The 14,635-nt window shown below is 36.5% G+C and overlaps 1 pseudogene across 1 annotated transcript; it reads left to right on the top strand.

The window, feature by feature from the left end:
- The first annotated feature begins 5,414 nt into the window (after positions 1 to 5,414).
- LOC148869711 (putative receptor-like protein kinase At1g80870 pseudogene) lies at positions 5,415 to 7,937 on the top strand (annotated as a pseudogene). Its single transcript, XR_016107192.1, has one exon. The product of XR_016107192.1 is annotated as a putative receptor-like protein kinase At1g80870 pseudogene (transcript).
- The last annotated feature ends 6,698 nt before the right edge of the window (positions 7,938 to 14,635 follow it).

Here is a 14,635-nt window from a genome sequence, read left to right on the forward strand (position 1 = left end):
GTAACGAATTGGGTGTTGGAAGCACTCTCCAGTCAAAACCAATTAGCAACACCCAACTCTTCGACAGGGCCAAGGAAAGAATCAAATTAAAAGATAACGAAATAGAAAGAATTAGTTGGGTCAGTCTGAGAGAATACAGTCAACAAAAAGGCCAGGTAAAAACAACTATACCCAAGATACAAAAATAAAGCGCACAAACCAAGTTGCTGAAGCAAAAAAATTTGAAACTGAGCACCGAGAGAAGGCAACTCATGAGACCTCTGCAAACGGCATTGAGAATCTGAGTAGCGCCAAAAAAAGAGGAATGCCATCCTCCAACAGAGATTAAATCTCATAGAGTGATGCTCCCGTAACCTGAATCAAGAAGAAAACTAAACACCATATCCAATTCTAACAGGTTTAGAATAGATACATGTTTCCACCAAGAAAAAACTTGAAAACCAAGATGAACCGAAAATGGTAGAAGGTGAGCCACGATCAACTATGACCAGCCTGTGAAAATCTACTGTACCCATTTTCGGTTGCAGTAGATTTTCACCTTGTTAGGCTTCAAAAAAAAAAAAAAAAAAAAAATTGGGCCAGTCTAACTCAGGCCTGAGTCTTTCAACCCGAGCACAGCCCAAAGTTAACCCAACACAGCTTGGACTAGGCTTAGATTTAGTTGGGCCAGAGCAGGTTGGTCCGGTTTGGAAAGTTGTACTTTTAATGAATTTTGCCATTCTCTATCAGGATTTATAGCCCAGTTTAGTAAAAGAATTATCTATATATACTATTATAACAAGTGGAAATGGACCACATACCTATTGCACTTTCAAACTTCTATTTACAATGATTCAATTTGTAGGGGCCACCCGTTAAGTGGTTGAGAATAATCAGATGTGTAGCTCTTAGCCTTTTTGATATTTAGAAAGTCATAGGGCAAATAAACTTTGGTTAATGTAGTTTTTCAATAAGATGGATAGTCAAATATATTTTTGTAAGTTGATCGGTTTTTTCACAGAGGTGGTACTTTTCTTAACTTGAAATTCTGAATAATTATGGAAATTCTTCTTTATCATGTCCACATGAATATTTACATTTGTTAAATTCTATAAACAAATAATGGTGAACAGTCAAATTATATTTTTCTGCCATATTGATCTTTTTTAGTTGGAAGGAAGTTAAACAAGGAATCCGGATACATTAGTATATAAGCTAGATTATATTCTTGATTGGTTACCCTGGAACAAAACAAATAAAATGTCCTTCTTCAAACAGCCACATCTATGATCTGTCTAGCCTTTAAGTTCTTGTTGTTGCTATTATTCTAAAATTGTCGGATGCCTTTTTGCTAGCATTTCAAATATATGTTCAAATGCGACTAATAAGTTCACATATGCATATGGATATTTGTCTTGGTGTATGTTATAAAAGTTAAAATTTGATTATATAATCTTAACTTTTATATATATATATATATATATATGAAATATCTTTACCTTTAAATTGCTCACTATATATAATTAAAAGATATTTTTGTACAAATAATATGCATAAAATGTTTGTTTTTACTTGTTTATGCATGAGTCTGAGGTTATATCAATTGCATACATTTTATAAACAACAAGTATATTCTAGGGTTCACCTGATATATATACATGTCAAATAGTAGCTTGCATCATCTTTGTGCAAGTGAAAAGACATATTTTTGCTTAGAAAAGCATTTTTATTGAGAAAGAAGTTGTTCATTTTTCTAATAAGCATCATTTTCTATTGACATGTCCTTCCCATCCTTTATCTCACCTTGGCTTGCCCTGATTTTTTTTTTTTTTTTTTACCCTTGCAATGCAAGATTGGTATGTTGTTAGTCATGTAGGATTGGGCTAGCTCAAACTGACCAACCCAATTCATCAAGAGTTCGGATCTGCTACCCACATGCTACCCATAAGATATTACAGCCACACATTGGGAGCATCTTCCCATGAATGATGACATATGAGTATGAGAGGTGTTTGCGATGCACAACTATAGTGTCCTGTGGGTTGTAAATCCTAACTCATACATTTGATATCCCTAGTAAGTGGTACTCCCACACTAGTAAAGGCAGCAATTTGGGTTGGTTGGGTTGAATTCAGAATTTGTTAAATTTTGAATAGGACTGAATTTTAATACAGCCCCATGTAATTGAAGTTTTTCAATTTGGGCAACCCAACTTGAACCCCTTCCTATTGGAGGAAGTTCAGAGGAGTGTTTTTTATTATTATTTTTTTTTCTTAAGGAGTGTTTGGTTTGTGGTTGTATTCTGTTACTTCTGTATGCTACTTGTATGCTTTTGCTTTATTGAACACAACTTATTATAATTTTCTCAACCAGGAAATGTAAGCATGTCATGGAAGTTATTTCGTTTGCCTCACACATCAATATAGCTCCAGTCATGATGTCTCTATTTGATGATGATTGTACGATCAATGCTCACATGAATCATACATCAATCCCCATATGTCATGGTTCAAATTAAAAATTAAAAATAAACTATGAACAGAACAGTCTCAAAAATGGTTATTTTCAGAAAAAGATTGATCTGATACCAGAACCATACCACCCTTTATTAGAACCACAAACAGAAAACCACCTAAAATTTGTCCATACTTGCCTCCTTAAAACAAATTGTAGACCTATATGTCTATGCCCAAACTCTTGGTCAGCCAAAAATTTGCTCTTTTAATGGAACCATGTCCACTGTCTTACCAACATAATTTAGGCGACAAAAGGAAAAAATAAATGGTGGTTCTAAGCCCATCAGCCCATTAAATATGGCCCATCATCTGGTCTATAGATTCTAGACCCAAATACTTCCAAACATCAAAAGCAACTGGATGGCTGAATAGCTATTGACAAATGAAAAGAAAAAGGAAAGAGAAACCTTAAGCTGAGCACTAAAGAACACTTCAATTTAGGGCTTTGTATCCCAGCATGCCACTAATTCCTGAGCCAAGGCTGCAAGGATAATAAAACTAAATAAAAACTAAATAAAATAATATTCAAAAAAGAAGTCAGCATGTAGCAAGCATACATGAACCATGAATGGGACAGACCGACCATTCTGTGGGTCCCCACCAAAAGGGCTCATCTGTGTCAGAATTCAATACCGGATTTTGCCGAACCATCATATTCTCAATAATCCAAACTTACCAGATTTTGAGGATTGGGATTTTTAGAGTATTTGCATGAAATCCCGCAATCGAGATTTTATGCCAAAATAATACAGCTCGACTTTTTCAAGCCTTCAACCTAAATCAATTTACAAATTCCCATGTCCACACTGACACAAAATCTATACCAACACCCTTAATCAAGCTATTCCATTTTCACTCACCATTTCTGACAAGTGATAGGTCCCACCATTTATTCTGATGCTGCTCGGTTGAGATGGGGAACATTGCCCCAAGTGTTTAGTTTCCGAGGAAAATCCTTCCTCGATCATGTGGGTGTTTTGGCAGTTTCACAATTTACAATTGTTTTTGATTTATAAGTATTTTTATTTCATTTGTTTTTTTTTTTCTATTTTTTTTTAAAACATAAAAAAAAATTGTGTTTGGTATAGATACAAGCTGATTAAGCATGTAGAGATCACATCTCCGCCCCACAAGATCCCGCCTCACAACGCCGTGTATTGAGAGCATTTCCTGATGATGACATCATCAGTTCTTGTAAGAGATGTTATCAATGGGATGTGCTGTGGGGTGGAGATGTAAACTCTTTAAAGTGCTTTAACTTATTATTATAATATATTTATAAAGTTATAATGATAATTATATGACATCTTAGAAAAAAATCCAATTTCTTCAAATTTCAATGTATCACATTACCTTAGGGTCAGTTTGGAAAGAGTAGAAATATAAATATCTATAACACAAAACTTTATTTTGTATTATTTTGCATATATATATTTGTATTTATACAAGAAATGTCTCCTTTCCCGAATCTCAAATCTAACCAATGCAACAATATATTTTAAAAAAATGAAATACTTGTGAAATACTCCAATGCCAAACACCTACCAAGTCAGCATGGAACTGAAAATAGGTATAATTGTACAAGATGGAGAATTTGATAGATTAATGAAATGGCCAGGAATTTGGATTTAATCTTTACAGTCCTCACACAGTCTTTTATAGCTTATGTATGATAAAGACTCAAGTCCTATATGTGGAGAAGGGTGCCTTTCTTAGTTGGAACTATTAAACAACGTACCAAATCTGATTTCTCCCTAATACCGAAAAAAATCCCAGTTTTCCCTTGGATATTTACAACCTTGGACAGTATCATATTCTCCAATCAGTTGGTTATCATTGGTGGTGTTATATGATAATAGTAAGGTTTCTAAAATCAAACTGGACAATGAATCAGTCAGGAGTCCGGTTCTTGCGTCAAACGGTTCAATCATTTGAATTGAAAGGATGATTTGTTTTGAAAAAAAATGGTTAAACCATTGAACGGTTCAATTGCCTGAGTCAGCAATTTGCTGATTAAATCAATGATTTTAGGGGAAAAAATGGTTTTTAGGTAAAACATAATCTGTCACTTGACCGGTTCCCAGTTTTTTCGATCCGACTGTCTAGCCTGATCCGGTTTTAAAAACTATGGATAATAGTCCTTACTATGGCATTACTAATATTAATCCAACGATCATTAATGACCTTGAAACTACTTTGGAAGAACCACTCTTCAGCCTAGGGTTAGAATTTATAAGCCCAAAATACTATTGGGATAGGTGCTAGCTCGGAATTAATGCCAATGCATATGCCGTTGGTATATATTTGTAAATTACAGTGGAAATCAGAAATTTGCGTTGGACTTATCCGTACTTTTCTAAACTATTTTCACTATTAGCATGAAATGGGTCGGACTTAGCGGATCCGTCGAAATCTAGATCTGTAACTGGATGGGGAACAGATTTTGGATGCTATGCGGACCTCATGTATGTATATTCGGGTGTGGATCAGGGTCGGGTCTGAGGAATCTTCAGGGTGTAAGAATCCAAAGAACAAAGAAAAAGGACACGTAAGAAGTTTAGAACGACGGTCACGCAACAATTGGCGCATGGATCGCTAGAGTGGGACCCACTCTCCAGCTTGTACGTTCCACCGCTCCCGGTAAAGCAAAACGGTGCGTACTACGCTCCACCTGACATAATAGCACCACCCCATTTTCTTTTTTTTTTTTCTTCCATTTTTCAAAAAATTACCACCTTCCCTCCATTTTTTCTCGTTTTCTTCACAGTATTTGCTACTTCTGCAACGTGTATTAATTTCATGGCGTATCTATCAATCTATGGACCTTGGGACCCTCCATTTTTATACTTTATATTATTATTTTTAATTATTGATTATTTTAATTATCAAGAATTCAGAATTATTGTTCGATTTCCCAACTGTAAAGCTTGTTGGAGTCGCCGATGAAAACCCCCACCACCTTTTCTTTTTTTCTCCTCATTTCGCTTTTCTTCGTCTGTAATCGATTGAAGAAACCCAAGAAGAAGATGCCCTCGAGGCCTTTAGCTCCAAGCTCAAACCCCAGCTCGATACTCAGGGCCCGGGGTTTGTTTCTCGCCATCACCATCTCGGCTTCTGCTTTGTTCTTCATTGGTCTCATCTTCTTTCTTTTCTATCTCTGGTACTCCCTTGTCAACCGCTCTCGCACCAGCCCTTTCGACTCCAGCACTCCCCTGAAGCTGCAGAGGTTCTCTTACAGGGAGCTGAAGTCGGCCACCAATGGATTCGGTGACGCTAATTCGATCGGAAAAGGTGGGTCCGGGACTGTGTTTCGGGGTATTCTACGTGACGGGAAGTCTGTTGCCGTGAAGAAGCTTGACGCGTCGTCGTTGCAGGTCGAGCGTGAGTTTCAAAATGAGTTGCAGATTCTGGGTGGTTTGAGGTCGCCGTTTGTTATTTCGCTTCTGGGGTATTGTGTTCATGAGAAAAGAAGGTTCCTTGTTTATGAGTATATGCCGAACAGGAGCTTGCAGGAGTCCTTGTTCGGTGACGGCTCGGCGTCGTCGGAGTTGAATTGGGATCGGCGTTTTGAGATTATTCTCGACATTGCTCGAGCTCTTGCATTTCTGCATCTGGAATGTGATCCTCCGGTCATTCATGGCGACATAAAGCCGAGTAATGTTCTATTGAGTTCGGACTATCGAGCGAAGATTTCAGATTTTGGGCTGTCGAGGATTAAGACTGAAGGTGAATTCGGGATTGACTTGTTTAGTCAGGAATTGGGTCGGAGTCAGGAGTTGTGGAAAAGCCAGGAGCTTTCTGGGAATCCAGCTTCTGCTCCTGCAGAAACTCCAACAGATGAAACTCCAGTTGAGACTGCTCCTGAGGTAGATTTCTCTATTGCTTTGCAAGCTTCTTCTTCTTCTTATTCAAATAGTATTAAAGTAGTTTATAATGCGAAAACCCTGAATTCGAATTCTCTGAATCCAAACACCGGCGGTTCTGTAAATGAGGATGGTGCTAAGGATTTTAATGCAAAGGGGAAGGCGGTATTAGCTGTGGAATTTGGCGGAGAAGATTGGAACAAGTTCGTTCCTTTCGAAATCGACCCATGTAGTTCTGAACACAGTAAGGAGTTGAATCTTAATACATCTCCGCAAATCGATGACACGGAAACTAGTACAAAGCAGTGGGGAAAGGATTGGTGGTGGAGACAGGATGGGAGTGGTGAATTGTGCAGTAAAGATTATGTCATGGAATGGATAGGAAGCCAGATTTGCCCATCCACCAATCCTGATTGGGACGACGAGAAGAAGAGTATCCCAGAGAAAACCGATTTGGATAGTTCGACTCAGACAGATAAACTGGAAATTGTAGCCGAACCCCAGTTGCAGGGACTCAGATTTGATGGTCCGAAGAAGAGGTCTGAGAAGAAAGAAGGAAAGAGTGGGAAAAAAAGCAACAAGAAGCACAGGAAGATGCAAGAATGGTGGAAAGAAGAACGCCTTGCGGAGATGAGCAAGAAGGGTAGCAGGTTAAGGAAGCTAGAAGCCAAGTGGAAGAAAGGCTTCAAGATCCCACATTTTGATCTGGGTCGAACGTTTCGGTTTCAAAGCTGTGCTACTTTCAGACAACAGAAGCAGAACGACTGTGATACTAGTGCAGAGTTCAGTTTCAGAAAGGGTTGGAAGAAGAAGAAGACGACCCATTCTGCTGGTAGTGAGATGTGGAGTGGGGATCTTTTCAGTCGGGAGCTCAGCAGTACAACAAGCATGAGAGGGACTGTGTGTTATGTAGCGCCTGAATATGGTGGGTGTGGGTGTTCGATGGAGAAAGCTGATATTTACAGTCTGGGCGTGGTGATCCTTGTGATCATCTCGGGAAGGAGGCCATTGCATGTGCTTTCTTCACCCATGAAGCTCGAGAGAGCCAACCTGATAAGCTGGTGCAGGAACTTGGCTCGGGCTGGGAACATCTTGGAGCTGGTGGATGAAAAATTGAAGGACACATACAACAGAGATCAAGCTACTCTGTGTATCAACATAGCTCTGATGTGCTTACAGAAAATGCCTGAGTTGCGTCCAGACACTGGTGATCTTGTTAAAATTCTGCAAGGGGAGATGGATCTCCCACCATTACCCTTTGAGTTTTCACTGTCTCCAGCTTCCAAGGCCTTCAGCAGGTTGAACAGAAAACTGAAGGAAGATGTTGAGTAAGTTGAGCACAGTAACTCTACTTGCTCATATTTCATTCTTCCTATCCATTTTGGTCCACACTGATGAAATGGATGTAACATCATAGAATAGATGAATACTAGTTGTTTATGCAAGGACTGATGTCTTCAGACACTGTATTATGAAGGATTATAGTGTAGTTCTATTGTTGTACAATAGATGATTGATTTTTCTTGTCATTTCTTAGATGTAAATATGAAGACTGTTGAACCAGTATATTTCTGATCAGGCTACTCTTCTTCCTCAACTAGTTTTTTTACACAGGTCTATGGTTGGAATTTGGAAATTCCTCAACAGAGTCAAAACTTTGATTATTAAATGAACAGTCTTATCTCATCTTGCTTTAGGTTTAAGGAGACATGTAATTAATCTTGTTGGGTTAAGAGATATAAAGAAATGCGAAACTCAGAAACTGCATTCCAATACCAAGGACCTAGGTGGTCACTGTTGGATTTTGATTTCTTGAATTTGAAATTAAAATGAGGGGATGCCAGCTTGCAGTCTTGATTCTGGGACTGGTGCTACTCCAAGATAGCTCTCAAATCTTGACCAGCTCAGCACATTTTTCCATGAAAATCATTTGATTGTTCCTCATGTTTTGTTCTAACAAAAAATTGAATAGAAAAATACCAAGTTGATCCCGTGATTGTGATAAAAGCAAGCTGGTCACCAATAACCATCAATCTTGAGTTTGAAATGGAACACACTACAGCAATGCAAGATGTATTAGTGATGAAACAGTTTTCATTGTTCACAAACATCTATCTTTGATACACAAGTATAAAAAGAAGGAAAGAAAAAACTAGCACAGTATCTCTCATTTATAAAGAAGAAAAGAAACATGAGAATATCATGGTTTTGATTCTGCCATGATTCTCTACTTGTCGAGTTTGGACCCATCACCGAAACCGCATGGTTTGAACCCACACGACACCTCGAAATTCAGCATATTTACATGGTGTTTGGTTCTGTGTAGACCTGATCATGGGCCCGCCCTGGCCCGGCTTGATATTTTTAAGCTTGGACAAAATTTTTGGCCCATGGATTCAGGCTCAGGCTTTCTCAAATAAGTCCAATCCGATACTATTACATATAATAAAAATCTATATTATTTATATATAATAAATATATAATATGCATTTATTTATAAAGTTATTATCAAATATTAATTTACTGTTCAAGAAATATGAATCAATGTACTGATTTATTAAAGTATTACCAAATTAATATAATACTAGTTTATTAAATTACACCAAAAATAGGGCATTTTATGTGTAGGTCAGGTTTTAGGCTCGGGCTTGAACATTTTCTGTTGATAAAGAGGCAAAGCTTGGCCCTTGAACAGGTCTAGTTCTATGATCATTTATTTGAATGGTGTTAGCTAAGTAGGTGTTTATTGTAAAATGGTGTTTTGTAAGACTGTTTATTAAATAAATGTTTCATTGGTTTGTATAAGAGCTAACCATAGGGGGAATCACCATTTTTAATGTTTTCCCCAACACTTAGCAGTTTATTTAATGTTCACTTATGTGGAACCTAATGGCCTCTAATGGTGTATAGTTGTCAAACAATACCAAATAAGGGGGTGTTATGTAACATAGATAGGGAAATTGGTGGGTGTGGACTGGTCCACACCACACTATGTGGCAGGGACCGATCCACACCACGCTACTATTTATGCCAATAGGGAGTTGTGGACAAAAACTGTCTATACCCATAGGGGCATTCTACAGTTGTAGTGTGGATTTGCCCACACCACACATATTGCTTCCATATATCTCATGTATAACTTGTGAGATAATTTACATAATCAATCATGTAGGGATGCAAACAGATCGGATCATATTCAAATCAATGTATATCCAAATTTGATCTAATAGTATAATATAAGATTCGATCCGATTAGATCTCACAAATGGTGATTCAAATTCGAATCTGTTAAGGATGTCAAATATCTGAATCATCCGATTCAAATTATGAAAAAAAGTTAATAAATTATTAAAATAAAAAAACAAAAAGTTTATATAAAGAAAAACAAAGAATATAAGTATTTTTTCAACTATTTTCATCACATATATTAATATATACATGTCTTTTTATTAAAAAAATTTACAAAAATGCAATATAAACATATTTATAAATAAATATATTAATATATACATGTGTTTTTATAAGTAATTATGTTTATAAATATATACATATATAGGTCAGATCGGATTGGATCCTGTCGGATTGAATAGGGGTGATCCAAATTCCAATTGGATCTGATCCAAAAAAAAAAAAAAATCCAACAAAAGGTTATCCAAATCTTACAAAAATAGGATTTGATTCAGATTGGATGATTTGATCCATTTGCACCCATACAATCATGAATGAAAAAAAAAACTACAATTTAAGCCAAAAATGATTTAAAACACCAATACGTAATTATTAATAAATATATTTATCATTATAATATTACCTTCAGCAATAAACAATTTAAAAAAATAATTTCAATATAAATTAAAACATATTAAAAGATTAAATAAAATGAGGATAATTGGATTAGTGTTAATGCATATTGCATTACACTGAATCATTTTCACAAACTGTCCATATCTTATGACCATAGTGTGGTCTATTCATGAGAAAATACTGTGAATGATAAACTGGGGTATGATCCATCCTTATCCACACTATTTTATAGATGGGGACTGTCCAAACAAAACAAAATGCCACATTCTATTGTGGACAAGACCAAAACAGTTCCACCCACGATATTTTCACACTACCGAACACCCTCTAAATATTTATCAACTATTTTTTTCATTTCTCCATGGACAAAAATGGGCAATTTGTGGATGAGAACCATCGGATGGTCTCAGAATGTGTAACACACCCTGAAATGAGTGTCCAATATGGGTGTGGGCTCTGTGGCATGTTCCAGAACTAACTGGTCCATAAAATACTCTGAACTACCAAATATTCCTTTTCATCACCCATGACAACACAATTATGGTTGAAAATTTTCACTGTAATTGCTTTTGCCCATATGGCCTTCTGGTTGTGGTTGGGAAGATATCTTAAGTGGAATTGATGATCACTGGTGTTCTAGGCACAAGCAAACAAGTTATGCCAGAGGATTAGGGATTGCCATTAGGATCAGGTATACACAGTTTCAAGATTTCCTCTTTTAATGTATAAGCTGTTCTGTCCTTGTTACTTGTTTTAAGGAAAAATGCTTAATGTTTACTGTGTGAGTCACTTAAGCTTCTTTATTCATTAATGGGAGATGCTCTGGATTGCCTAATACAGTCACTTCCCCATCTGGTCGTGTCACTGGTATATCTACATCATTTTTTGGAATTTCTCTCAATTGATGTTAAGCATTGAAAACATCTAGACAAGAGAGAAGTGAACTTAATGTTTCTATTGAGTGGGAAGGTGATGGAATTTGCCCATGAATGAGTACTATAGAGAGGACAAAATATGGAGACCTTCTGGAGACCCAACTGGTATTTGCACTGTAGTCTTTCAATTTATTAATCATGTATCATCTGGATTACCCATTGCCCATGCAATCATCTGAGAGAGATGGATCGGACACTGGACAGGTAGAGCTTTTAATGGGAAGTGATAAAGCAAGGAGTGGGGAATACAGAAGCAGATAAATAGTAAGGATCCATTATAATCCCTTGTTTGCGATGCAAATCTGAATAGGACATGAATTTTGTACCAGCTGGTCAGTTTTTGCATGAGTTCGTTTGTAACCATCATTTACACTTGTCTTGTTGGCAGTTGCAAATTTTACATCCCAAAACTGATGCAAAGTATGCCCCACCTTCCTCCTACTTCAAGTCTCAGTTAAAGTGAGACCCACCGTGTCATTTTGCTTCATACCATACTCTTTCAAACAAATAACCTTCCTGCAGAGATGGGATCTGTTCCCAGTAAAAAGAATCATTCCAACACTTCCAACATGATCTATGTCCACACATCTCAAACATGATGGTTCCTAGTCTCATGGTGAGGTGTCCGGATACAGATCAAGTTAATTGGAACCATGTTGGGACTGTTTTTGTTGAAAATAGATCTTAACTCCCTTCTGCCTCTATTCTTTTAGATATAAAGCCGGGATCATCGTTTTGCTTGTTAGTTAAACAAGCAAGACAGTCAAACATAAAGCAAAAGTGAATAGAAATTTGCATTCCTATACATTTATAGAAGTGCAAATGAAGTTCGCATTCGAAACAAATGAAGACACAAGAACATAAAGGACAAATTTATGATCCTCCATCAATTTTTGGACATGGTGGAGGGTAGGTTAATCCAGCTTCTGGATTTTCCAAGACCAGACTCTAAAGACTCCCCATCGTTTTCAGGCAGTTGAAAGGCATTAAAATGGGTTCCTTCATCTGCCTAAGATTTTGAAAAGTGAACATTCATTCCAGTGGTCAAACGACACAAGTATGGGCGTTCGGGATGACAACAACGGTATGAACAGTCACAGCCTTTTTTTTTTTTGAAGGCTATTAGATGTCAGCTTTAGTTTGTAGTTTCAAACTCTATTTATATGCAATGTCTGCTCCATGCCCCATATATGGATGGCAATTTACCTCCCATAAACCGGGGCCCTCCCCACCCCTAATGGGTGGGTTTTCCTTTATCTTAAATCGAGTGGGGATGGGAAAAATAATTTTATTCTGAATTGGAGATGGAATTTGCATATAATTCTTCGAATCCGATGATAAATTAATAAAATATTTTTAAATTTAATATTGATTTTTTAAATATCTCTAAACTTTTCTCAAAATTTTAAAATCCTAAGATCCCATAATTCTATTTCTAAAATATCCCAAATTATTTAATTCGATTCTTAAAATATCCTCAAATTCTCATAATTCTTTTTATAAAATACTTACAAATTAGATTATTTTTAGGTGATTGCCTCGGGGGCAGGAAAAATTTAAGGATTTTTCAATCCTGACGGGAAGAAGGTGCCTCACCCCAAACCTGCCCCAACATCAAAGACATAATTGGGACAAGACAGAGCATTTTGACTACGGGGCAGGGATGGGGAGGGGGCAGTCCCCCAACCTGCCCTCTTGCCATTCCTAGTCCACATTTAGAATAGCAAGGGGGAGTCGGTTCAGACAAAAAAAAAAAAAAGGAATTGCAGGGGTGATCATTTTCAGCTCAGCTCGGTCCACAATTTATTTATATAACATAGACATTAATTTTCTATAAATTATAACTTATATTATTTGTATATAATAATAATATAAAATATTATTAGATTTAATTCATTTAAGGACGTAGGCCTAATGCCCGAATCAAGTCCAAATAAATTTGGGCCTGAGTTTATATTTGAGGCCTGGGGTTTGAGCTGGGCTGGGACTGGGTTAAGGCTATAACCCTTACCATAGGTGTTAAGCTTGTCTTATTAGTGTAAGCTGTAAGGGCATCTGTAATGCGCATGTCCACCTTAATGGTTGTTTTCCCCTATGGTCCATCCATATTTTATTTAGGCTGTGGCCCCTTTATAAAAATTTCCTGGCTCTACCCGGGAGCCCAAGTCTCCACTATAACCAATAGGCGACCTTATCAAACCAGTTGGTAGGCACCTTTCACTTTATATAGTAATATTAGTGGAAGGGTATGCACAAGTAAAGATTAATAATTTTTATTTTTTTAAAGTAAAAATATGGGTAATATTATATAACCAAATTTAGCTTTTATGACCTGCACAAAAACCAAGATAAATATCTGCTTTGTGTAATATAGATAGATAACGTGACTCCTTGTCTTGAATGGGAACAATACAAAGGATCTCTGTTCATTAAATCAACTCTCCATTCCCACTTAAAAATATATAAAGTGCATCCCTCACTTCTCACCAGTTTCTAACTCTTTTTCCTCATTTTGTTTGATTGTCAGTAAGTTTCCCATTTACAGTTATCAACTTGGGCCATGTTAGTCCAAAGCCAAACCCAATAAAGTCAGGATAGATTAGATTAGGTTAGAGCTATAGTTGAAAAATATGAATCTGATTTGACTTTGAATTGGATTAGGGTTGAAATAATTACTAAATCTAAAATATTTGTATCTATATATATGTATATATTCATGCACCTATACATATATTTATTTATGTATGTGCATCAACAATTTTAAATTAACCTGCAGTTACATGAATTTAATTCTGTGCCTCAATATTTGGAATAAGAGGTCTAATTTATGTTGGCCCAAGGAAGCATTTTATACTATTTGGACTTGGGCCTTCAGATCGGATCATCTCAGCTAATTAATTATGATAGTCTTAAGTGTGTTGTGTTATTCCTGTATGAAGTCAACCTGATCGGGCAATGGTAACTTAATTAATTGCGAAATGAGAATAAAAGTGACGCAAACTTGAAAGCAACTCAACCTAAAACTATTGGGTTGGTTTAGGGTTAGGGTCGTTGGGAGTTCAACAACTAATGTTGTGTGAGGGTTAACGCCAATCCCACCTAATCCGACCCGATTTATCATTAATCTAAAACTTTGTCCTTAGTTGAGTAACATGATATTGGACTTCGACTTGAAAACATTTTTTAAATTTTTATGTTTGGAGTTAAGGCTTTGGTGCATTAACTCCAAATTTTTATTACGTGGCTCATGTTTGAAATGTTTGCATGATTTGAATTAAGTAATCAACTTGCAAAGAATTAATATCTATTTTCTTAAATGCGACTGTTAACAACCTTCAGACCATACAATCTTTACCTCTATTCTCTATCTCTCTCCACATAGCTTTTCGCCCCGTTCTCTTTTCGGTAAGTTATTCATCTGGGTAAATACACTTATTCAAGTAAGTATTTCTTAGGAAAGACTTACTTAGGTAAGTGTATTTATCCATGCTCTTTTATTTCCTATGTAAATAAAGCAATGACCATTTTAGTCTTAAAA

This window comes from Nelumbo lutea, chromosome 2 (assembly GCF_056320005.1).
Source record: "Nelumbo lutea isolate HS-2025 chromosome 2, American lotus-T2T, whole genome shotgun sequence".
Lineage (NCBI taxonomy): Eukaryota > Viridiplantae > Streptophyta > Magnoliopsida > Proteales > Nelumbonaceae > Nelumbo > Nelumbo lutea.